General features: G+C 39.4%; 1 protein-coding gene across 9 annotated transcripts in view; it reads left to right on the top strand.

Annotated features, from left to right (window-relative positions):
• The window catches only part of ZBTB20 (zinc finger and BTB domain containing 20), a 473,346-nt gene that overhangs the window by 179,777 nt on the left and 267,292 nt on the right, over window positions 1-26,277 (top strand). The window contains exon 1 of one of the 9 annotated variants that reach the window (XM_064722079.1): window positions 10,784-10,809. The exons of the other annotated variants lie outside the window; for them this stretch is intronic. The gene's annotated coding sequence lies outside the window, so the exon portion shown is untranslated. Of the gene's footprint in view, window positions 1-10,783; window positions 10,810-26,277 lie in introns of those variants that run through there. 9 annotated transcript variants of the gene reach the window in all.

Below are 26,277 nucleotides of genomic sequence, written 5' to 3'. Positions count from 1 at the left end.
CTTTGTTGTAAACTATAGAAACTTGAGAGCAGGAGGCCCCTCTTTAATACAAACATTCTGTGGCTAAATTATCACTCTAAGTATTTGCCCTGAGATTTAAAGAGCAGTGAGACAAGGTAACTTTGCTAAAATGGATGTTTATGAGGTCTGAAGCTCAAATTTGATATTCTTTCATTCTGGTTCTCTTCTCAAACTCTTTCCACCTTCCATCTGCCTTTGTCTTTTGACTTAGAGGTGGCTGCCTAATAGAACTGAGTGGACTATAGGACTAGTTAAAATGAAATTCGAAAAACAAAACTAACAAAAAGCACCAACAAAAAGAAAAGTAAAAGAAAAAAACTCCAGAGTTTTATAGGCTTTTAGAGAAAAAAAAAAAAAAAGGAAAAGATGCTTTAATAGTATAATGCAGTATTTGGAGATGATAGCCCCACATGCAAACAGCTGAACATGTAGCTCCCATTATATGTGCCACTATTGCCTATCTCCTCTGCTCCCCTGCTTTTGAAAACTCTTTTCTGTGTCACAGCACAAGCTACCTATCCGTGTTGATCTCATTTTGAAGTGTTTTGTCAACATGAGCCTGTTATGAAATTAAAGGTCAGTAAAAGGCCAGGCATTCATTGGGGTGAGCACTGCATGCTGGAAAGGGAGGGGTCAAGAATGCCTCATCACATCCCGAGCTTTCAGATCTGCCTCATGAGCTGTGCATGTTCCTGTTGGGGAACAGAGATGCTCTAAAGCTTCAGTCGACCCCTCATTCACAGCAAGACACAATATGCCAGTATCTGTCACATTGCAAGTCCTTGAAACACTATTGAAGTCAGGCAATTCAAAGTCCCAGATTCTTGCCTTCTTTTGAGATCGCCTCATTTTCTTCCTTGCCATTCTAGTAAATCCGACATACATACATGCACATGCATACTTGTGTAGATGAACTGACATCTTTCCAGAGCATGAAATTCAAAAAAGGGAACAAAAGCATGGGTTTTTTCCCTTGTCCTGTCACTTTCTGACACACAAAAAAAAAAAAAAAAAACCAAACAAAAAAAACCCTCAACAAATTTCATAAGTTGTTTATATTCCAGCTTTATTTTCTTCTATCCACTCTTTGCCGAAAGCAAAGCATAAAGGAATACGACAAGAGCAGCCATTTGTATTTGTATCTGTATATTATATTTACTTATAATATACATTATTTAGATAATAAAACCTGTTCTAAATTGTACTGAAAAAAATAATATTTCCAATTTTGCTCAGAAAGAACTCATGCAGCACTGCTCACATTTCCCTGCTTTTCCTCCATCTATTTTGGAATGTGATGAGCAATAGCATATAGGCATCAGTGAAGTCTGCAGTCTCTCCCTTTTCTCTTTTGTCTGATTATCCTTTTCCTAGTCTGTAGGAGAATGAGTCTAATCTGGCTGGAGAATTTGCGTCCTGATTTTCTCATATGGCACATGAAGTTTTTTAGATAACAGTAGGGACAATTTCTGGTCTCATTGAAGTCGTTGGCAGTTCTCCAGATGATTTGTTATAAGATTTGGCCTTGAGAAAAAGGATCAGTCACACTCATCTCCTTTTAATTCTGAACTAGAATGACCCATATCACTGCCCACTGATGGCTGCCTAGGATACTAGCAGTGAAATTTTGGAAAACGATCAAAAGTTCAAATATATGCAAGAATGCATGAAACCCACTGTCTAAGAGACCAGAGAGAACACAGTTTGCCACAGCAAAATACGTGTTTAAATACAACCAAATAAAACTGAAAGCTTGATATGAAAGAGATCTATGTCCATTTTATTATTTTTCTGTATAATGTCAATTTAGGATGAGGTCTGGAACAGTTCTCTCAACTTATGTTTGTGTTTTTCTGTTTTTTCCAAAATCTTTTGCTTGCAGAGCACTATAAATGGTGCAAAACAAAGTCTCTTTTCCAGGTTCCCCACAGTGAGCAACTTAAGAGCATTTAGTTTTAGTGGGTATTAGGACTTCATGTCCCCAGAGAACAGATCCTGCCCCTTTGATCTCTAGATATAAAAATCACTGTTTCCCAGTGGTTACAGAATATCACTGGGGCCCCAAAAAGGTGCCATGAAGATGCAGAATGAGGACCTCACAGCTCCAGTCCATTTCCAGCATTGCTGTTGCTTCTTGTATGTTTTGAAAAAAAAATTCGTGATCTCCAGTAATCCTTGCTTCTGAAATTAATTTATAACTACTTATATAACTTAGAAACATGCATTAGGGAAGGCAAAAATAATTTTAAAGAAATAGTCATACTCTCTAACTTTATCATAATTTCTTTTATGTGTCTATGTGTGCAGGTAGTCTGCAAAATAAATTTACAGGCGTATAATTCTGAGTGTCCATATCATATGGAGTGGTCCTTCCCACGAAAAGGTCTAAACCAGTATTCAAATCCAACTGTTTTCCCTCTCTTTTGGAGGAAAGGAGAGATAGGAAGTCAAAATACAAGATTTCATTACAATACAATTCTGTCTGCAGTTGAAGATGTTTCTCTAGCATATTGCTATGTGGAGTTTTCAAGATTTTTTGTAGGAGGTGAATTTTCCAGTTGGTTTGATTCTGCTGTTAAAAAAAAAGCCACACTGATTTTTTTTTTTCTTTGATTAAATGAATAAAATGTTAAGGATAATTAAGCCAAGGAGAGTTAAATCTTGTTGATTTTTTTCCCCTCAGTTCCTAACCTGGTAAACAAACTGCTTGTATCCATCTTTGCAGAGATAATTTAAAACCACTGTGCTGAAAGTATAGTGTAAAACCACCAGTTTTCACTTCAGAGACAAAACCATTCTGATGACCTTCAAACCTCGTGTGTTAAACTTGCAAGTAAAAATCATGGTTTTCATTATTTCTGTTACCTCAAGGTTACTTCAGGGCTAAGGTTTCCTGTGAAGATCAAACAAGAGGTTTCTTCCTGTCTTGCACATCCTTGCGTGTGCCCAGATTATGCCCTCTGTGAAAATACTAAACCGCAGACGCTGTGGCCTTGAAGCTGGAGGGAGGATTGCTTGGTGTTATTAAGGCTCTGATCAGCAGACCAGACCAAGATCCGGCTGCTCCTGTCTGGCTCAGTAACCTTGGAAAAGTCAATAATATACTTGTGCCTACATTCCCCAGCTGTAAAAGGAAGGGGATGCTCTTTCTCTGCTGCAGAGGTACTTTGGAGATAGAGCTACTCTCTGGTGGTGAGTACGGAAAAATGCGCGTGTGGATCGGGTTTGCAGCCCCTGCCACGGTGCCGGATTTTCCTGACAGCACATGGTCCTGAAGGTCCCCCAGAACATTATCCACGCTTCCAGGCCTCTCCACTCCTTCCCAAGCACACCTTGTCAGCAGCTGCTTTGGGAAATGTCCACATCTCCCCCCTTGTTGCACAGGCCCTTGGCACAGAGGAGACTTCTGCGTGCTCCTCTCGCCCCGTGTGCTCCTCTCACCCTGCACAACAGCGAGTGAGCCTGGCTCAGCTGGAGTTTTTGATAACCTTTGCAGAGTGAAAGTGGTTGTTTTAGAGCAGCAGCGTAGAGCTGCTTCTGTGGTATATTATGTCCCTGATGCATTTCTTTTTACATGTTTTACTGTAACCTTGTTCACACAGGCTGATTGTATGTGCCCCAGATACAAATAGGAAGACAAAGTTTCCAGTTCCATCTGCTGCAGTCTAGAACGATTTTATCCACCATTCACTGGGGGAAAGCAATTCTGACTTAAATGGCACATAAGCTGTGTATTATTAGTCTGATAGGATAAAGTATTACAGGTTTTTGCCTAGTGAGTTTTTATGTTTGAACTGGAAATAACTGTGCTGCATGAACTCTAAGTGGAGAGGTATAAAACAAAACAAAAAAACCCAAACTTGTGAAATAGCAGAGGCTGAAACTTTACATCAGTGATGTCTGCTTGTAAAATCTTCCCAGAATAATTCTTTCACCAAAATACCCGACCAGCTCTTCTTCAGCAACTTTCAGCAGAGGTAGGCAGGAAATCCCATTAAAAAAAAAAAAAAAAAAACAACAAAAAAAACCCAAAAAAAACAGCTTAAAAAAAAAAAAAAAGCAACTCCCTTGGAGCCACCACTGTTTGGAAATGAACAGTTAACAAATGCAACCTTTTCACTGATGCCCTAAATTCCTTTGTCACTTAGTAACAGCCTCTACAAACTACGCCTCCACGCCTGACCTAAGTTACATCATATTGCCATGTTGTGGAATAATCTATTGTTGAATGTGTACAGAAAATTGGTTATAAGATCCATGATATTATAATGAATAATTATAATTTTTTTTTACTAAATAAATGACAAGGTTTATTTAGTGAAAATACCATGTCAGTGCGGAGAGCAAAATAAAAAATAAGTTCGTGTGCTGTGCTTGGATTGAGAGACATGTCACCATGTACCTTCTTAGCTTCTTAACACTGCTAATGGGAATAGTGACAATCTTTATCTCCCCACTCGGCTGCAGGAGACCTTGGTGTCTGCCAGGAGACAGCTTTCCTGTGGAAAGCTTTCTACAGCAAGCTGGTTCTTACTAATCATCTTGTCAGTCCTCCCTAAGGCACCGCCGCCTTGGGGCAGGTTTGGGGCATGATCACACCTTTCTAAATCTGTGGGATTTTGGTAGAAGTAGCTCAGGTTTGTATCAGTGTTACTGTCCAGAAGGTTGTCTGTTGATTTCAGTAGGAATTTACCTGGGAAAAAATGTATCATTAAACAGCTGAATTTTAACTGTTCAGGACCAGCTGAATCCTTTATGTTACCAGGTTAGCATGCCTAAGTGGGGTTGTAATTTGCTTTTCTCTTTTCCTCAAAATTTATGATTTCTTTAAGTTTTTTGTTCGGAGTTCTGCTTTCTTCATTTCTAAGTAGGTAAAGATGCTCATCTGTGTCTAATGTCGTGGTACACATTACATAGTGAATGCTGAGAGTTAATCTAATGTGGAGATGGGATGGAGATGGTAGTGCTGGGAGCCTTTGTGACACAGAAACAAAAGCACTAAGTTGTTTCGAGAGAGATTTTTCCCTTGCTAGAGAAAACCGCTGCAGAACGCCTGTCCAGCTTTGGGTAACAAAAGTGCCTTTGAAAGTGAAAGCAAATAGGTGCTGCGAGCGGGGGGCAACAAACGCGAGGTTCAGCCGGCGGAGCGGCCACGCACTCGGGTTTGGGAGGGATTCCTGCCCCAAGAGGCGCCCCAGGACGGGGCCGCGCTCCGCCGGGCCGGGCTCCGGCAGCCCCGGCAGCGCCCGGTCCCGGGCGGGCGGGCAGGCGGGGAGCGCCGCGCTGGGCCGGGCCGGGCCGGGCCGGGCCGGGCCGTGCTGGGCCACGCTGGGCTGGGCCGGGCCGGGCTGGGCTGCGCTGGGCTGGCGGCCCTCGGGGAGCAGCGGGAAGGAAGGAAGGAAGGAAGCGGATCACAGCCTATGAAGTCTGAGATGTGACAGCGTTTTGCACTGGAGGCAGCTGTGTGGGGTTACCTGAGGACAATGTCTGGCTGTACTGGCTGATTGCTTAGAGCACTAAAAAAAAAAAAAAAAAATCCAATTAATGGGGGCACCTCCTAAACAAACCAGATATCCCTTTCACCGTGCAGTCCCTGTTGAGAAGAGTATGATTTTACATTAACTACACCGGACAAGTAAGAATTTGTTATGTTCTGACTTTATCCAGGAAATTCCCTTTTAACCCAATTGTCCCTATTAAGTGTGTCAGCTCTTCTTTCAAAAGCTCTGCTCTGCAAAGGCAAATTAGTATATTAATGTGGAAGCACGTAATTTTAAGACAACGAAAAATTGGGAAGCCCTTATCCAATTTTTCAGAAAGAGATATTCATTACAAAATATTGCAACAAACTCTGCTTGCTTACAGTTATTTACAAAAATTAAATTTCTTTTTGTTCATATTTACTTTTCTCTTTTAAACCTTAACAGCAGAATTATACTTGCCACTTTCATTTTCCTTAATGTACTTTAATTTTGTTTAGAGTCGATTTAAAGTTTCATTTTCAGATTCTCATCTAAATATTGAAAATCTAACCTGAAAGTACCTCCTAAGACTGATCTACTCTTCTTTGCCCTCTCCTTAAATTATGCATAACATAAACTTGACAATAGTCATGTTTAATTCTGAAACGCTTTATTTATGGCAGTGTAATTCAAAGCCTAAGGGAAAACAGTTCATCTTATGTACAATTAGCATATATAGCTCTTTAGCTGAAGTTCAGTGTATTTCCCTCACAAATGAGCATTGGGGAGCCAGGTCCACTGCTGCCTTCTTGAAACCTCAGCCTTGAACTCCTGGCTACTTCAGAGCATCCAGGATGGGCCCTACCTGGGCTCTTGGAAGTTCTCTTGTTTCCAAGGCACTTGTGTAGGTAGGTGTATTAGCCATAGGATATAGTATTTATGCACTGGTTTTAGAGCTGTCAGAGGAAAATCAGTTTTAGGGAAGAAGGGAGCAGTTTTCTTGAAGTGGGGTTTTCACCTTTCACATGCTGTTTGTTTCCCCATCCTATTTTGGATTTTGAGAGGGCTGTCTTTTGTGGAGGACATAGTCAGTGCCCCAGAAAAATGGACCCTAGGTGTTGGGGGAGAAAAGTTAAATAATTTTTAACATGAACTCACAATCAGTTTGGGCATATGGCACTGTAGGAGAGTGTGTATAATGTGTGTGTGTATGATATTCCTAAAGATGATTGAGTGGTTTCAGTATGTTTCTAACTTGCCTGCTTCTTAGCAGTAGATATAGGATATGCATAACATAAATGCATTTTATTAGGGGTTGTTTGATGCCTCTGATGTAGTTTGTGCTCGGAACATGTTGTTTTGAAATGCTTATTTGCATGTAAGCAATTGTTAACACATTTTATCATACGATGGTGTGGATTTGTGGGAATTCCATGGTTTTCTACAATATCACCGCATGATATGAAATGCACACAGTTCTTCTAAACGCAATTAAACATTTATTATGTGATGTTAAACTTCAATTTGGGGCCCAAAAGTTGTTTTCACTTATGTAAGAAGTAGCCAGACCTAGGGTGATTTTAACAGATGATGCACTTCTATCCTAAAATGGATTCAAAGGGATGTTTTGTCATACTGTTCAATCCCAGGTGTGTAATTTTTTTTTCTTTTGCTCCCAATATGGGTGTTCCTGTTTTGTATTTCAGGACCTAGATTTTCATTTAGCAATCAATGTGCGTGATTCAAGTCACTCCTTCTGTATTTTATGAATTTTTTCCAAATATAGTATTTCTCTGCCTACTGTTGATTGAGCAGAATGGGACTTGCCTACACAAAATTTCTTAGGAAATACAATTTGCACATCCAGATTTCTGACTACACCCACTCTCCCCATTATTGTAAGGTGTTAATCTACTTGTACGATGGTGCTTGCACAGATGCATACATACATACCCTCTTTAAAAATAGGCTGTGTGTCTAAATCCTTATGGGAGAGCTAGGTCTGTATGCTCACTGAATATTTAGCCCTTGTGGTTACTGCAACAGAGTTTTTGTGAAGACTCTTCCATATTTTTAGAAGGTGCTTTTAGTAAACAGTTTAATCCTAAGTAACAACTGAGGGGGTTTTTCAGCAAATTTTAATTTAAAACTAATTTTAAAATTACATATATCCTTTTTACCAGTACTTTGGATTTGAGCAGTTCCTTTCCAGAAACCTACCCTGGAGAAAATGTTTTTAATCAGGTTAAAATGAAGGCAAAATAGAAAAAAAAAATGTTTGCTGTGGCGTGACTGGAGCAGTGCTAATGAGCTCTGCTCTAATACATGAAGGAACATATGGCCCCCATCTGAATACAAACTGGACACAAAGCAGTAATTCAGCTGAGATGTCCTGAATATTGTAAACTGGGTGAATGTGGTTGAAGGTGTTTATAAATGGTGGCTGAATCCCACACACTGACTCACTGCCTTCTAATGTCCGGGGCTCAAGGTGCTGTTTGTCAGAGTATAGAAAATGACCAGTAGAGGGAATTCTTAATTAATGCTAACAAAATAGCAAACTGAAGTGTTATGCTATGAAGAAAAGACTTCTTGTGCTCATGACGCAGCAAGAGACGGATTATGGAGAGGGCGAGTTAGGAGAAGAAAAATCACAGGACAAGCAAATTGAGTATTTACTGGCAAATAATTGCTCTCTTAAGCTGTGGCTCTCTTCCTAAATTCTTGGCATTCCTGAGCACTAGAACCATTTTCAAAAAATGCATCGTTACAGAGTAGATGTAAAAAAACCTCTCAAAGGCTGATGGTGCAGACTTGTGCAGGTAAGAATGTGTGCATTACTGCCTATATTTCTTCTAAAGCTTTAGATTGCCATCCTTTACAGGACTGCTACTTTGCTCTGCCTCCGATAGAACTGATGTTTTGGTTTCACAGCTCTGTTTCGTCTGAAAGTTGGGGAAGTGAGGACAGTCTTTTAGGCAGGCTGCAGTGTGTGCTTTTCTGTCAGCACAGAGGTATCGACAGACAAGGAAACAAAACAAGCTGGGAAAAAGTGTATGGCCCAGTTTTATTTTGTTTAAATGGGTGCTGGCATTTATGGAGGTGTCTCTATATAAAGGACTACACATCAGCTTAATGTGGAGCAGGAACTTACTGCCTGTATGTGCTTGTATTGCCACGTTGATTTCACTGGAGGAAGGCTTGTGAGATGCTGCAGGGTAGGAACTTTCTGTAAGGGACTCATAGGGACTGCCTGCATCCCCAGGGAAATGAGACTTTTGGGAACCCACTCTCTTTCCTCCTGTCTACAGTTTGCCTACCTGTTTTGTACTCCTTTTCCTCCCAAATTTCACCACTTTTAGCCAAGTTTAATGGGTGAAAGTTTCCAATATACCTGAGCTTCCACATTTTTTTTAAGTAGACAGCTGTTTAAAGGGGAAAAGTTGTTTTAACAGCTTCTCTGTGGGACAAGCGGCCTCATAATTAAACCCAAAATTATACATCAAATACAAAACTCTTGACAGAAATCCATAACACAGGAGGCTCGTTTGACTCTTCAGGAGCTGGCTCAAATTTATGGAGGACTATTTTTTTGTTTATTCCACATGCAAAATTCATTTTCTAATACTAAAAAAGGGCATGGAGATGTATAGGTGGCTAAGAATACTTTGTCTTAAAATATGACTCTTACTCACATCTTAATCATCAATTAAAACTGTAACATTGCCATTTTTTATCAAACCAACAGAATGCTGTTCCTCATTTCTTCTCCCTACTTTATCATGTGCAAAAAAAGTAATGGCTAAAACAATCTCACTTCTCACAAGTTAATGAAAACAGCACATATTCCTGAAGAACAGACATGTTCCCTTGATTTTACAGGGGGTTTATTTTGATTGTACTGAATATGTTCAGGAGTGGTGAACAAGCTGAACACTTGATTGATGGGGGCATATGTGTGTTGGAGACACAGCTCTGGAAAGCCACACAGAAAGCGTCACAGTATCAGACTCTTCAGAAAAAATTGCCAAGTTCCCCATAAAGATTAATGGTTGTTTAACTTTTAACACAGGGGTAATTTCTCATTAATAGGTATCAAATTAAAATTGACTGATGTCTTTAAACATAGGCAGTTTTTAGTCTTTATTGTACCATAATTGTGGATATTCTGTTTATTCAGTATTATGCTATTTCTGCAATTATATTATATTTATTATTATAAAGATCTTTCTTATTATTATTGCAATAATTAGTCTTTTTTAAACTGGTAAAATCTTGGCCCATCTGGGGTTTTGGGTACAGAGTACTGCAAGCTTATTATATAGCATGTGAATGAAAAGTAAAAATCCTTTTATTGGTTTTAGTGTTCTGCCTTTTAATGACTGTCCCCTCTTTTTTTGGGAAGACAGATTTATTTTCTCTGTGCAGTTATATTTATATCACTTCCACTACAGTCAGTCTTCTTTGTTTTCTTTGTCATTTTGACGCTTTCTAAACTTTCCTCATATGAAAAGCTCTTGAGGGTTTTAATGAGGTTTTTACTCTCTGAACCCTTTTTGTTTCTCCTCTATCCTATTTGAGGCGGGGTGATCAGCACTGACTGCAAAACCCAAAGCAATGGCGTGACAGCAACTTACATAACCACATTATGGAAGTCTCAGAAGTATTTCCTTTGGACCCTGTTGTTCAGTGTGAGGCCCAGAACAGCCCCACTAAATCCCTCCATTTCCTTTCCTGTGTTGGCTTCTGTGAGCTTGTCAAGCTACAGGAGATGGAAGCAGTGCAAATTGTTTCTTTATTTCTCCTAATAGAAAGGCTAGCTACAGAATCCTATAGAAAGTGGGGGTTTTTGAAGTGAAGAGGTATCTATGGAGAAGTATCCTTGTACCTTGTGTGCAGCAAACTGGAAGGATTCCATAAGATAGAGATGGCTGACATGGAAAGGAAGTACAGCTTGTTCTGTGGCTTGTAGACCATCTGCAAGTGACTTGCAAGAGATGAGAGGGTGCCAAATAAAAGCACAATTGTGATATAATGGAGGTATGAATCAGTCATTGGTCTACTCTTACTGGTAAAAGCATGCAAAGCCCGGGACTGTTCCTTGGGTGGTACTAGAATACTTCATTCCTTTGAAACATGTGTTTCAAGCCCTAGCTCCAGACCAGCAGTCACTTAAACCTGTCTGAAAAAAAAAGCCTTTTCCCATTTAGATTGTCAAATCTTATCTTTTATTTCTGCAGATATAAAGAGGCATTTTATAGAAATATGTAATACAAAGTCCCTGGGTCAGAACAGAGCATATCAAGTTGACTTTTGCTGGAAGCAAGTGAGTTTTATTCCTGCTTGTCTCCTCTCCGTTCATCCCCCTTCTCTCATCTTTTACCTCCTCTTTATGCCTCTCCCTGCCTTCTACCAGAAATTTTCTTCTTTTTTTTCTTAGTCAAAATTCTACCTGGCATGGTATATTTTTCTAGTGTAAATGATCACTTTCAGCATTGAGGTGATAAAACATATTTTATGCCTTCTTGGTTGCCCAAGAGAGAACAAATAGATTTTGAAAAGCAGATGGTTGACTAGAGAGCCCTAAGGTATCACAGAGCTAACAGGTGCAGCTCCCTATTCAGACTCTGCAAAGCAAAAAAGAATCCCGTATCCCAGACAAACCAGAAAAAAGCAGGAAAAACAGCAATAAGATGGGCTTTAGAGTCCAAATACATATATATTTTTAATCATGTTTATGGTAGGTTAAACAGGCATCGTGTATGTATGCTGTAAATAGCCATCCCTTATGAAGAACAAGGCAAGCATCACAGCTGAAGCAGAGTGCTGGAAGGTAGAGACTGTACTGAATTCCGTCATGGCCATTGATGAGCTGAGCCATTTGCAAAACTCTTTTCACATCTGTTTCCCACACAAAAGCCGGACAGTAGCAGAGGAATAACTAATATATCCTTCTACAGATCCTTGTGAACCCTGTATGGGAAAGGTTAAGGAAAGAAAAGTGGATCCTAGTCTTGAAATGCTAGATACTGAGTCAACTCAGTGCATGTTTCTGAAATACAGAGAGCAAATTGTTGAATACCTCAAGCAAAACAACACATGTAGGTCATTAACAAAGAAAGAAAAATCATATCATCATCATTACCTGTTTCTAGTCACATCTGTGCTGTCTCACACATTTAATATGGAGTAGACAAAGTATCTAGTCAGCCTTGCAGTGGTGCAGGAGCTATGTCTGCGCTTTTTCACTTCTTCTGCAGCTATCAATAACTTCAGATGTAATTTATACTGGGTTTTGCTCACACTGCCATAAATCCTAATTCAGAATGAAAATGAGAATATCAATGCTTCATTATTAATAACATCATTAGGCTCTGATTTTGTGATCTTAAGCTTGAGCCATCCAGCTGAAAATCCCTGGGGTGTGCTTACTGAATCCGTGCTGGGAGCGCTTCATTGCTGTGGGTGCTCTTAAGCACATTTTGTCTTGGTATAGCAGAGCACTATGAAGTGCTATCTAGAGGTCTGAAGAGTTATCCTTGCCTAAGGAAGTAACTTATACCAGTCAACAAAATAAGGTTTTTTGCATTGCTAGAGGTGGAAAAAACGGAGACACCAACTTCTTACCTTCTAATTTGAGTCCTGGAGTACTGGTCTTCTACTTCAGAGCAAAATAAAGGAAAAGAAAATCAGGAAGATACCTAATCAGTATTTTATCTACTAGCAAGAAACAAGGAAAGGGCATATAATGAGCACCTTGGGCTCTTTTTGCCCAAGCATTATATATTAACATCTTTAAAATCTAGATTGCAGTGTGTTTAGTCCAATTAGAAAACAGATTCATAACCATAATCACATTTTAAAATTAATGAATACAGGAATAAGAAAGTACTATAAATCAATAATCTTATGTAAAAGTTTTTCTGGGAGTTATGGAATCTGGCGCATCACGCTCTCAATTTTTCCGTAAAAACATTTTTCCATTAGTCATCAGGTTGGAGCAAAGTTTATAAAAATTGGAAAAACAAGTCATAAGAGCTAAAACACATTTTGAAAAGTTAAAATGAAAAGATGAATAAGATGGAAAACTTTTTGAGGAGTTTGGAGTAAAGAAGGTAAAAGGGAGATTTTTATCTGTGTTTGTTTAAAAAGATGGGGTCTTGCTGGAGAATTAAGCTGTAAGAATACTGTAGCCAACTGTGAATATCTGTGATACTGTTAGAGGAAAGATTTCCTGCTTCTGTTTTCAGGCAAATTGCCTTAGTTGTTCTGGTCTTGCTGTTCCACGTAATTATCAGCTGAGTTGAGTGAGATCTCCTTACAGCTGTGAGTAGTAATGAGGCTTTAGCATTTCTTTGCACATCACTACTGGGATGTGACCTCTCTCCCTAGAAGATTCACCTTTTCATTTTAAAGATGTTACTTTTTTTCTGTGTGTTTAAGGCATCACTCAGGTGATACAATCCCCTCCCTCTGCAGATGTAGAAAATGCAAACAAACAGAAGTTCCAGAGAGCTTCTTTAACCTTGGATGTGAAAGGTGGTCAGGGATGGAGGTTTTGGATTACTGGGGCAGGAGTTTTGAAGGGGAGAAAAAGAGTGTATACATTTAGGATTGTTCTTAGCGTATTGCATAAATGATGCAGGAAATGCCACAAACATCTCCACATAGAGAGGTGTCAGAGATAGAATGACAGCAGTTATTCAAAACTCTGATGACATCTGAAATGTAAATAAATGTAAGACAGTGATGGTGTCCTTTTGTGAAGGCATTTGTTCCTTCCATGATGATCTTCCCCCTCACACCATTTCACCTACTCTCCTGTGATGCAGAATTCATGTGACATCATGAAATTCCAAGAAGAATAGAAATTAGACAAAAATGGATGGTTCTACACAGGGCAGATTATCCTGCCTTTTTAGAAATAAAGGAAGTTGTGGTGTGAGTCAGTCCTCAGAAAATGATGTTAGTAGTGAGATGTATAAAAGGTGCAGAAAGAAGTACAGAAGCTCAAGTCTTGTGGAGAGGTGATATTTCATGACAGATCTGCCTGGGATTTATTTGCTGGCAGGAGGACAGGTGTTGGGGGTAGGAAGGCTTTTTATGATCAAGCAGAGTAACTCAAAGCAGCACGGGTTTTGTGCGTGAATGACAGACAGTAGTGAAACAGAGTACAGCAGAATCCTAAGGCAAGAGATGGTGAGTGGGCAAATCATAGGGGGAATTTATGCTCAGATGATTTGGCTGTGCTTTTTCTTTTTCTCACACTTTTCCCAATTTATTTTGTATTATGTATCATGCCTGTGATTGTTTTCTCTTGTTTCTCTCCTGACATGTTTAATCCCACAACACAGTCTAGTCTTGATGTTTTCCTTCTCCTTCAAAGAGTCCCAAGAGAGAGAAGCAAGGAAGGTAGATGTATTTGACTTTGGAAAATGATTCGATGCCACTTGCAAAGGAAATAAAATATATCACAGGGGTCTGCTGTGGGGTGTGGAGTGAAAATATTGCTTGTTTGTGACAAAGGATTGCCTTGAAGATTGCTTCAGCTTGATCAGTCTGAAACCCGTGTCTCAGTGTTTCCATTACAAAGACTTTAATGTTCCTGTTTCTTTTGGAAAAGGACTTCATCTATTTTGAAATAAATCCAAGGCTCCCCAAATGTTCTGTTTGCTTTCAGGCCCAGCACATGAGAGCTATGCATCAGGGTCACATTACAGAGGGGTCAGGAGAATATTCACTCTTTGGGTCGTGAGCCAGGTTAGCCAAGGAGCCTGCATGGGAGCAGCCCCATGGCAGCAGAGGACTGCAAGTACTGGGAATGTGGGGACATCAGGGCAGCACAGCTGTCCTGCAGTGGGGGCCATGGCTCCTCCCCAGCCCAGGGGCACCAGGGAACCTGCACAGGTGGTGCTGTACTGCACTGGGCATCTGCAGGACTGTGGTACGATGAGGGGATCTCAGTGTGACTGTGTGAAACCCAATTTTTATTTATTTTTTTTATATCCCATGGGGCTCATCTGGTTTCCATGTAGAAGGCAGGACTTTAGGACCTGTGTTATTCATGAAGGCAGATTAATATCTGCATGATGCTCTCTTGCTTTCAGATTTGTAACTCAGTGCTAATCATTCCTTCAGTGGATCTCAGGCTGGATATGTTCACTGGAGTTGATCATTACAGAGGCTTAGTACATTAATTCAAGTTCTCAGCAAACAGTGGCTCAATATCCTCCCCAAACTCCCAGTAGCTTCCTATCCTGAAGGCATAGCTTTCTGACATGTTTTTTTCTTTGCCTAATCCTGAGATATCCCTAATCTCTTCCATCTTCAATCCCCATTTTTCTAGTTGGCAGCAGAGAACTATTTCAGTGCATACCTATAGAGCTTATTCCCTACTTATCATTTTTATATTACTAGTTTCACCTAGAGTTAAAATACTTCTACAGTTCTACAGTGTAGAAAGAAAGAAAATAAATTTACCCTCTGAAAGGGAAAATACAGCCTTTAAATTTGTGGTAGGCATCTCTGGTGGTGTATCCCTGGTGATATGTTTTAAATTCGTGTGTTTTTATTTTTGTTTTTCTTTCTTTAGTGTGTTTCTGTATTTGCATCAACGGCTGATGTTTTTACATTAGATTTTTTTGTTTAGATATCTTACAAAGTTTTCATTTTTAGTTTCTATTTTTCTAATTCAGCTTTTAAAAGAAATTCTAAAAACACTCATGTCAGATGAGCTCACGTGAGCTGCTGCCAGCTGGTAATTTCTTCATAATGGGCTTGCCATTGTGGCCTGAAAAAAACTTGTTATACCAATACCTGAATCCAGAAAAATACAAGAAAAGGTGTCAGGGGTGTCTGCACTCCTAGGTTCCTGATATGAGAAGATGCCTCATTTCTAGCAGACCACCCTCCTCCTCCTTTGTTAGCTTCAAACTGTCTCAGTTAAGGCAAGTTTGGCAAAAATGCCCAATTCCTACGGTGTTTTTTAAAACCAAAAATGAGGCAGAGGCAGAAACTACTCCTGCCTTCAAGAGAGGCTGCCATGTGCACTCCAGAGCCCAGTGTGAGGGCTGTCCTTCCAGCTGGGCCAGACGTCTTTCCCAAATGGGTCTGGTGCTTCCTCCTCCCGAGCACCGGCCGGTGCCAGCCCTTCAGTGTGGGAGAGGGAGCTGGAGGAGCTGTGAGTGTTGGCCAGGGTGAAGAGCAAAAGAGGAAGAAGTGGGAGAGGGCAGTCATAACTGGGAACACCCTGGATATCATGACCAGAATGTAACAAAGGAAGAGAACCTAAATCTAAAGGAACCCAAACCTCACTGATGCTCTTACTTGTGGGATGACTGGCTTAATTCGCATAACCTCTTGCCTGTCACCATCTGCAGAGCCACTTCAACAAAGAAACTCTTTTTTAACATTAAAGAGGAGTTGGAGGGAAAAAGACACAAGCTCTGGTCTTCAGGTAATACACATGAACTTGATAAACTGATTGTAATGTCTGTATCTTGAATTCTTTATCTCCGAGTGAAGAATTAAAATACGTGTGCTTCAGAGGGGAGCTGCGATGCTTCATCCATTTGGAAATTATTTTTCTCCTTTAGGAGACAGATGCTTTACCTTTTCCATGAAAAGTTGTAAATGTTTCAGAAACAATTAATGAAGCTTCCTGACATCCTCTTGGGTGAGGAAATATGATTGCTGTGGGAAAACTGAGGCAAAAATCTGTCATGTGAATATTTTATTTTAATAGTTAATGAACAGGGAAAAAAGAAAGTATTACTGTAAAACACATGAGCGAGATTGTGGAAAACTTGAGCAGAGAAGGGTTCTGAGACAAATTCTGTCTTGATTGGCATCTCTTGAAGGTCAAAGCATCTACTCAGTGTTTATGGCACAATTAAATTTGGCTCATGGTGTAAATACAATCAGGATACTTGCCTCTTAGTATACTTAATTTGAAAATGTACTTGCTGAATAAGGCAGGCTTGTAGAGCAGAAGTAAATACTTTGAAAAGTGACTACAGGAAAAGATAAGCTTCCTTTGGTTTCACGACAGCAGTAGTGCCATTACTTTTTACATAAGAGCCACCAGTCTCTTCAGTCAATGGCAAAAGAACTTCAGCAAAATGCACCACACCATCTCAAGGCATTACTGTTTGTGTAGAATTTAACAATTTCTGTTTAAGGATTTGGAGATTGAGACACAGAAATGTAGCCGGTCACACAGCAAATAAAGTGGCAATTGAGGAAGAAACAAACCTCAGATGCCCCAACCTTTTCCTCTCAGAATCAGAAGATCCACAATCTTTGGAAGCATGCACATGTCCATAGACTTAAAGGTGTTTTTTTCCTCTCAGCCTCTGTGTAACCAGAGATGATCCAGTTATTTTGACTGTCATCCCAAGTCATTCAATCAGTATTCCTAGGCAGTCTCCTTTCTTTACCATCAAAAGCTCCCCCTTTGTTTTTAAACTCTAGTATATTTTAGACTGAAAACACATGAAGCAACAGTTTGAGCTGCATTCACTCCATGTTACTGACAGATTGTAATCATATGGATGTGTGTGTACCAGTATGTATTGAATAGGTAACGATAATATCTGTGGCAATCCCTTTCTCCTGTTAGACATTTTGACTTTTATTTCAGATCAGTTTGTAACTACATCTGTTAGTCAAGCATAATATAAATCAAGGAAAAAGTAAAAGATTCAGCTGGTTGGAAATGAAAAATTTATGGTTAGAAAAGAGAACCACCGATAAGCATTGGAGACATACTGATGCTCAATGATTATTTTAGATTTCTATTTGTTTGACTGGTTTGGGGTGGGGTTTTTTTTGTTTTGTTTTGTTTTGTTTTGTTTTTTTTAGGATAAGCTTCTCAAGAGTCAGCAATTACTTTATATTCATGGAAGTCAATGAGTGGTTTACTGTGCACTTTAGCTGAAACAGACCTGTACTCCACATTGTGAAAATCTCACCTCTAAATAAAGCCAAGTTCATATGAAAATAAAAACTGAACTAGCACGAAAAACCAAGCCTGACAACAACTGAATAACTGATACACACCTTTGCTTGTGTGTTCCTGAATAAGATATGAAAAGACAATTAACAGAAATGGGCATTATTTCATACCCAGTGAGAGTTTATGCTTTCAAGCACACTAGCCTTATTTAAAAGCTGCTTGATTTTTAATTGTTTTGCTGCCCACCTCATCTGTGCACCCAGAGGATTTTCCTCTGGCCTTTTAAAGTCCACAAAGCGTAAAAGGTATATGGGAATACTAGATACAACACTCTTCTCTTTCTACTTGCTTATGCAATTCCTAGCTGGTAACAAAAAGAAATAGAAGCTAATTCTGTGAGGTTCTTCTGGGAGAGGAGGGTTGATGAGGGGAGCACTTGACTTCTGAGATCAGAAATCACAGACTAATTACCCAGCAGTGTAACAAGTTTTGGGCTGCTCAGTTGCTCTCCCTGGGTAAGGGCAACTCTCCAGGACAGCATTCTCCAGTTCTTGAGTTCTCAAGTTGCCATATGTGCCTGACCCCGATTATGCAGTGGGGTTAGTTATGATAACTGAGATTTATCCTGATTTTACTTTATTTCTGTTGTTCAAAGTGTGTTAAATGGTCGTAGTTTCCTCAGGCACTCAAAATCCGAATGGTCCCTTAGGTGGGAGAGAGGGGAAATTCACTGGTGATGTTCATAACAAATATGTGAACTGACCACTCCATTATGGCCACACTGGAGTCTGGATTCTCTGATAACTGTATCAGAAGAAGGCATAAGACAAGGAGATCTGGTTACCAACTGGTCTTTAAGAATAAGAAACAGACATTTGCATTCTTTGTCCCTGAGCTGTAAATCAGGAGGGACAATCCTCACTTTGAATGCCGTGCTTATTCTCAGCATGATGTGTATGGTGAAGGAGGCATTGAAAGAAAGTATTAAGGCTAGGATAACATCAAAGAAAATGCTTCAGATTTTATTCTCGCTTCTATAGTGGATAAATTAAAACAGAATGAAACACCAGCAAACTTAAAAATAAAAGCAAATGTGTATGTGTGAACCATGACAATTTATTCTGAAAATCAAAGTAAATTCTTCCTCCTTCCAAGCCATTCTTCTAATGACGTAATTCTCTAACAACCTAATCCTCTACCTTGCTTTCTTTGATTCGCTTCCTCAAATTCACCGGCCAGCCTATATGGTGGCTTTGAGATTTTTGGTGTCCTTTTGCTTGGTTGGCTTTCAGAGCTACACCAGGTATCTCTGCTGATCTTACATTGTGCTTGGAATAGGATGTAAAGGGATGTCACTTTATTGCACCAACAATCTCAGCAGGCATTGAAAGAAAAAGTTCAAACACACCCCCACTCACAAGATGTGGTGGTGACTAGAAAAATGGGAAGTAGGAGCTTTTCAGGAAGAAGAAGTCTTAAGCAGACAACCTCAGTCTACACCCGCCTTTGAATTAGAAGTCACGTGGCACAGTAGCCTTTTTATATTAAAATTTTTAAAAAGTGTCTAATCCCTTTTTTTTTCCGGCTATGGCTTTGTGCTTTATTTTATTTTACAATAATTACACCCTGTATGGCAGTATTCTTCTAGCAGGCAAACATTGCTGCAGAATACAATCCCAAGTCCCACCAAACCATTCCCACAGTCCAGACAGGGCTGCCTCCTGCCTCGGGACACACCAAGGCAGTCACCACAGTGAATTCCATTCAGCTGGAACTGAGAGACACTTTTACCATTCGACAAAAATAAATTCAGAGAGAAACTAAATGAGTTCTCAAGTAGCAGTTGAGGTAAAATATGTGTGCATGAAAGGGGGTGTAAGAGTCCAATTCTAAGTGTGTAACATAGAAGCCAATTGTAATCAACAGCTTACTTCTCACATGTTCTGTGAGGAAGCATTTAATTGTTTTCCCAGCTTTATGAGGGAAGGTGCCTGGTGATGCATTTCCCCCATGCATTCTGCCACAAGGGGTTTCCCATGTGTTATGTGGCAAGGGGGGCTGAAGCAGGCATTGTGCCACTGAATTCCTCTCTGTCTTGGGTGAGCTAGTGATTCTGTTTGGGTTTTGTGAGCTGAGAGTAGGAAGGTTTCTGCCATAAACAACTTGTGAGAATTGTTGATACATTAGGGGACAAAGAACATTGATCTTAGTAATACTTTTGTCTGAATAAGCACATCAGTACTTGGCACATTGTTATTAACACCTTTGTGCACTCCTTTTCTTCCTCAAAGACAATGTGCATGCATACAAATAAACCTACATTTTCAACTTTTATGTCAGTGCATGACTGTGGGGACAGAGGAGAGACATCCAGCTGTACAAATATAGTAAATATGTCCCCCATTATTTGTGGCAAAATTAGTTTTTTGGACCCTACTGATTAGAACAAGACACATAGTTATTACTGAGGATATCAGCTGTAGGAAAGAAACACTGTCTCATCTTTATACCACATATCCCATTCTTTTGTCAGCTTACATTATAAATAAATAACAAAGCAATTTGACACATGCCCATTGATTAAAAATAAAAGTTGTCAGAGTGAGAGGAGAAAGACAAAAATATGAATTATTAATAACAATATTAAGCAATGCAAAAAAGATGCTTAACATGCAGGAAAGTCCCTGAAAAGTCACTTAGTGAAGGGGAAAGAAAGGACAGCAGTGAAGACCTTCCCTCCACTATTACTTTGTCTTTTCTTTGCTACTTTGGCCCTTGGAGGTCAGGGTGACATGTAAAAGAGAGGGATGATTCTGTTAATTTGTGTAATCTTGTTTACCTCTGGTATTTCCAGCATGTACTGCATGCAAACACAGAAGTATCACATAAGGAATGGAGTTAAAGTGATTGTGTGGTGTCATGATTTGGCTTGGCCATTTTATATTACTGGGCAATCTTCCTGGCCGTGGGTTTGAATGACCAATTCAAAGCCCTGGCAGATCATTTGGAGAAGCTAAGGTAATTTATAATTTTTCTAAATTTTGTGTATCCCACATACCTGTGATTTAATATGCAGATATTAAGGTATACAAAAATTCTAGCAATAGTTTGTGTTCTGTACTTTGTAATGCTCCAAAGGAAAAAACATAAACAGTACCCTAGTAGCTGGCTTAATTATGCATTTCTTTTCCCACCTTCTGTCGCTTATTTTGGTTGCAACTATTTAAATGCTTTCATTTATCAGACCAGTTTGAATGGCTGTTGGGTATATTGACCATCCTGGCAATACTTAAGTTTCCATCTGTGAAGATCAGATTTCTTTTTTCACTGAACAGGGAAGAAAGAACAAGTACACTGGTGAAGGGGAAAAGAGACAATTACAATATTTTCACAATAGCTGAAGGAAACCCCTTGGTGACAATCCTGTTTGCTGAAGAGTGCTCTTGCCTTAAAGCACGTACAGAGTGTGCAATCACAGCAGAATAGCTAATCAGAAAGTTTTCCTGGTAGCATCAGAAGTCCATCATGGCTGAAGTCATGCTGTCTGTAGAGGGATATTTTATATTAGACTTCCTCATAGCTAGTCTGAGCATTGTTATTTGTAGCTGGGGAGATGACATCATCTTTAAAAAAAACCCCAAACCTGCAGGAGCAGTAAGGCTCGTACCCTGTGCTTATGATGTTAATGTTTTGAATTAACAAACTGTTAATGAATTCTCAACATGGTCTCCCAATTATTAATTGTGTGTTAATTCTGGAAAGCTTCTCTTTATGCATCTTTGGTTCACATAAGACCTAAGCACTTGCAGGTTCTATGGATCTCATGAAATTCAGAAGTGCTCAGAGCTTCTGAATGCCAGGGTCAAAGGCTGGCATTTAGTTAACCTGTGGTGCAGGTACCTCCATCCTCATTTGGGCTTCCTTTGCAGTCAACTGAAGAATATTAGGCACTTAGAGGTGTCACTTGGCCTGTCACAAAGAAAGGCATCTGAAATACTTCCTCATAAAAGGGGTCACTTTGCATGTTGTCACAAGCCTAGTAAGCAAAATGAGGGAGTTCCCCTAAAGCTGTTAGTCTTCACTTTTCTGTTTCTGTGTGTGCAATGGGAGCGCTGTGCATGTTTGGTTATACAGGTTATGAGAAGATGGACTTCTCTAGGTACATAATTGTAATGATGCAACTACGTGTTAGGCTCTAAATGGTTTACATTTACATTTTATGAGCTCTTTTCAGTTCCCATGTACATAATGTATGTAAAGATTAGCATTGAGTGGATATGTCTCAGCATGGGTACCTTACACTGTTCCTGACTTTGGCTGAATATGAAATTACTGGTCTTAAATATTAATTGATGTAGCCTGACTCCCGTTAGTACTTCTAATCTGCTGTATCTAATCCCCAAGGTTTTGATGAACATTAATTTGTGCATTAAAAGACTGAATTTAAGTTAATTTCCTTGCTTTGGAAAAGCCACACATACCAATACTTGCTTGAGAAGGCTCAAATACAAACCAAACCAAGTGGAAGGGAACAGCTCCTGAGACAGGACTGACATGACAGAGAGGGAGACAGCAGCCCTTTGTCACATACCCAGAACTATAAGCTAAAGTCAGAAAAAAGACATGTAAAGAGATGCTAGCATATTATGCTACTCTATGTTGGAAATTAGGGGCACTAATTTCTTAAATTGTTTTTGTCTACTTGCACCATATGTAGTCTTATTCTAAAGTCTTGTGCTAATGTCTGTAAGGAAATCTTTAGACAGTTGAAATTTTTTTTTTCTTTGAAAAGGAGATTCTTAAGAAAGTGAGTAGGCTTTAAAATTCAGCAAGGCAGGTTAAGACAACCTTTGGTAAAGAATTTTAAAAATCTTGGAGAAAGCACTTTCATAATACCATAATGGTACTTTTCATCAGCCTTACTACACCCATGTGCAGTATTTCAGCTCTGTAAACTGAAGCTTATTTATGCTAAATGATTTGCCCAATATCTTATCATGGGTAAGTGGCAGGCCAGAAATGGAACCCAGGAGTCCTAATTTGATTTCTTGTTGAATTCAGAGACAGTATAATGCCCCTGAAAGAAAAACACTGAAGAATTCAACAAGAGCTCTCTGCTTGAGGAGTGTCCCATTTCAATAAGCGTGTGGTTATAGCCTGTCTGTGCTCCGACCGAGGTCCCCGAGGCTGCTTCCAATCCAAACCCATGTCTCCTCTGTGGGTGCCCAGTGCCCTGCTGAGTGCTTCAGTGCTCTGAACCAAAAGTCTTGCTCTTAATGGCCCTACTGGGGAAAATACAGCCATGGAAAAGTGCCACCACTGCCAGCGAAAAAAGCGAAATAAAACGGGTGAAATAAAAAGAAGCTGTAGAGTCATAAGAATATAGGCTGCACTTTGAATGCTTCCACCACTGTTGGGCTTCTTATTTTAGAGTAGTGAAGATGAGACAGCAGATGATATTATTTATCTTCAAATCCCTGTCTAATCATATTTACCAACTCTGTGAGATCTTGAATAAATATGGATAAGTCTCTGTGTTTTTAAATTCATATTTTGAAATTTGACAATGCATTGTGTGAGCTTTACAGGGAGGTATTTCTGGTTTGCGAGAGAAGCCTCTTCATGTCAGCTTGTCTTCTTGGTATTTTTCACAGTGTGTGAAGAAGGAAGGTAAGAACTAGGGCAAATAATACCTTCTTCCTGCAGCATTTGGGCAAACATTTGAAATCAGTGGGTTAAATCTGTTGGCTGGTGAAAGACACTAGTGTAAAGTCTGGATCTAGTCTGGAAAATTCAATCACGTAATCTTGAAAGGAAAATTCAAGAGTCAGGGGAAATGCAGTCCAACACAATTTGTTCAGTCAGGACTTTGTTTGTGAATTCCTGTCAGGATTGACCTCAGTGTATTTATAAAACTTAAAAGGGATGTTCTTTCTTACGATTCCAAATTTTCCCTTGTTCAGAGGAAATTTTGCATACATTACAGCCAGTTTAATTTGTAGAGACAAAGTATGAATTTTCTCAACTATGACTTGGAGGACATAACATGAAGTTTTGTGAGCAGAGTTTTTCATTAATGTCTTTTTTTATGTTTAGCTGGAGACAGAAGCGATCTGACTTTATTACATTTTTGCTGAGAATAATAAGTTCTGAAAGTAGGTGGAAAGGTAGCCATGCACTGGGTGCACCATAAAGGCTCACGTGTGGGTGTTTGTTAACATGTGAGATGCTGTAGGATACACCACCTGGCCTTCAGCTGCTTTTCCCAAAAGACAGTTATTTCAGAAGTGCTAAGTCCTATCTGCTAGCCATGTCCAGACGTGGTTAAATCAAAGTGCTCTTCTGATGGCACTTGAAAGCTCTATTTAAGCAAATGCTTTGAGCCATGTCCCCCAAACTTTACATACTTGAAACCACATCTAGGGTATGATTTATTGATGATAATCCTACCATAGAGTGTTTTAGGACAAATCCTTCTAAAGCAGTTATTAGATGAAATGTTGGACTCTGTTAAAATGGTGTATAATATAAAGAATACTTGATTTCATTAATGCTGATTTGATAACATCAGTTGCCCTCTGGCAATTTAGGTGAGCCCACAGGCCAAAATTTTTACCTTTAAATGCTCTTTCTACCTGTACCATGTACTGAGGGTGTGATGGGCACTTAAGAATAATTAGCATGTGGTTTATACCTGACAGTATAAAAGCTCCCTCAGCACATTTGCTGAGTGTCATGAATATGACTTGGGTTCCCAGATTGGCATGAGTTCATGCCTACTGGTCATAGAAAAGTTTCTTGGAAGTGGAGCTGTTTTGTTTAACCTCTGTATTAATTGCAAGGCATATCAAAGAAAAGTGAAAAACAATTTACATCCCTATTACTGAAATCTGTGCAGGATACGAGAGGGAAGTATTAAATATCTGCAGTTTGGTAAAATCTGAAGCACAAAGGAAAAATATGTATCACATGAAGTTACTCAGGGTGGATAGCATATGTTTTAAACAGTTGGAATAAAAATCTAGATAGTGTATAGCGTGAGTTGATCTTGTCCTAGTCTGTGGGCATTATTTTTTCTAAGCTGGGAACATAAGGTTATATATCAACTAAGCAGATATGATCAGTCTGATCTGCTGGGTCTTCTTTTTGAAGACATAATCCTTATTATAAGCAACATTGTGAAGTTTGAACCTTTTTCTTCCACTTCAGGCACAGATGTTTTCTGCAACTATTTTTTTACTGTAAAAATAATCTTTTGCAAATTCTTTTCTCAGACTTTATTCTAGCAAAGCTCCCATTGACTTCAGTCTCTTTACCTAAGTAGAAACCAAATCAAAAATTAGCAAAGTATTTCAGCTCAGGACTATGAGCTCTATTTAGAGGGACTTGAAGTCATAAATTTATTTGGTGATGAAATCTGAGGAGCTTTTGAATATGGCCAGTCCTGTTTAAACCTTTTACAGAAACCTATATGCTGCTGGCAATCACCACTGACAGGTTTCGTTTCATGAAACTCCATCCTAGAACCAAACTTAGAAATTATCAAGGTCATTTTGTTTCTTTTATTCTCCAGTCTTTTTATTCTTCCACAATGGGCATTGTCTTATGTGTTGCCTATCAGCATAGCAGAGGAGAGAGGGAATGCAAACCTGCCTAATGATCATGAGTGGAATAAGAAACTGTTATCCTGGCAAACTTGATTTTGATTCAGGAAGCTGCAATCTGTGCATTTTCTTTCTTTGATAGTTCTGTTTTTCATATGCTCTACCTTAGTGAAAGCAAAGTTTATGATCTCTGGTTACTCTGACAGATTTATTTTGATTGTACTAAGTGCTTGGTGAATTTAGGGAAGCCATCATTACTTGGTGTTTTTACTTGGTGTTTTGTCTTCTGGTTAAAGCTTGGTTTGGGAGGTAGAAAAATGATGATCACATCTCCAGCTATCATCCAGGGTCATTAAGTGGATGCCAGCCAACTATTTCCAGTGCACAGGTGGTGGTAGCATTGATTAATTCATGATCACAAAGTGCTTTGGTGTACTGGCATAGAAAGCAGAATAGAAGTACAAAGTGTTATTAATGGAATGGCTGCTTGACATACTTAATATATGTTGTTAAATATCTTTTGAGGCTAGATACATTATGAGTCTGAGTGACTCAACTGAAAGTAGTTATGACTACTTCTTTAATTAAGAAAAACAGATTCTTACTGAGTGCATCACAGTTTCAGGCCTCATGGTAACCTCCTGGTTAGGATTATGGGTCGATTTGGTTCATTTTACTAACATATGGCCTAGGAACTGGGTGCTGGCAGCATCTTTAGAGTTTGGGGAAAAAAATGCAGTCACTTTTTGTGTTGATGGCTGGGAATTTCTCTTCCTCTCCTGACTAGTTTTATCCAAGCTTTCAGCTGTGATTTCATTTCAAAAAACATCATGCTTCAAGACATGTACTTCTCCCTTTTCCAGGTGGAAGAAATTTGTAGTTGTTTAGGAACTCTGTAAAGCATAACATTAATTCTGGTTGTGTTTACACTGGGACAAATCTTTCCCTGGTTTACGTTAATATGAAATTTACCACTCTGTTACCAAAGCCAGGATTTAGCATGTAAGAATCCTTTCCTGTTTAGTGGGAAGCACTTGCTGATTGACCACTTTGTGAAGTCATGGACATGTTACACTATCCAACTTTTCTCCAGAGCAACACACAACTACAAGGCTCTTTTTGTGGAATTTCAGTGTTTACGCATGATGTGAAAACCAGAAGGATGTGCACACCTAGATTAATGTTTCACTTTGCTGGCAGTGGTTGCAGTTTTACTGAAAGTGTCATAATAGCT

The sequence above is a fragment of the Zonotrichia leucophrys genome, chromosome 1, assembly GCF_028769735.1.
Source record: "Zonotrichia leucophrys gambelii isolate GWCS_2022_RI chromosome 1, RI_Zleu_2.0, whole genome shotgun sequence".
In the NCBI taxonomy this organism is placed as follows: domain Eukaryota; kingdom Metazoa; phylum Chordata; class Aves; order Passeriformes; family Passerellidae; genus Zonotrichia; species Zonotrichia leucophrys.
Note: the sequence above shows the minus strand (reverse complement) of the source record. Positions and strands in the feature narration are given on the sequence as shown.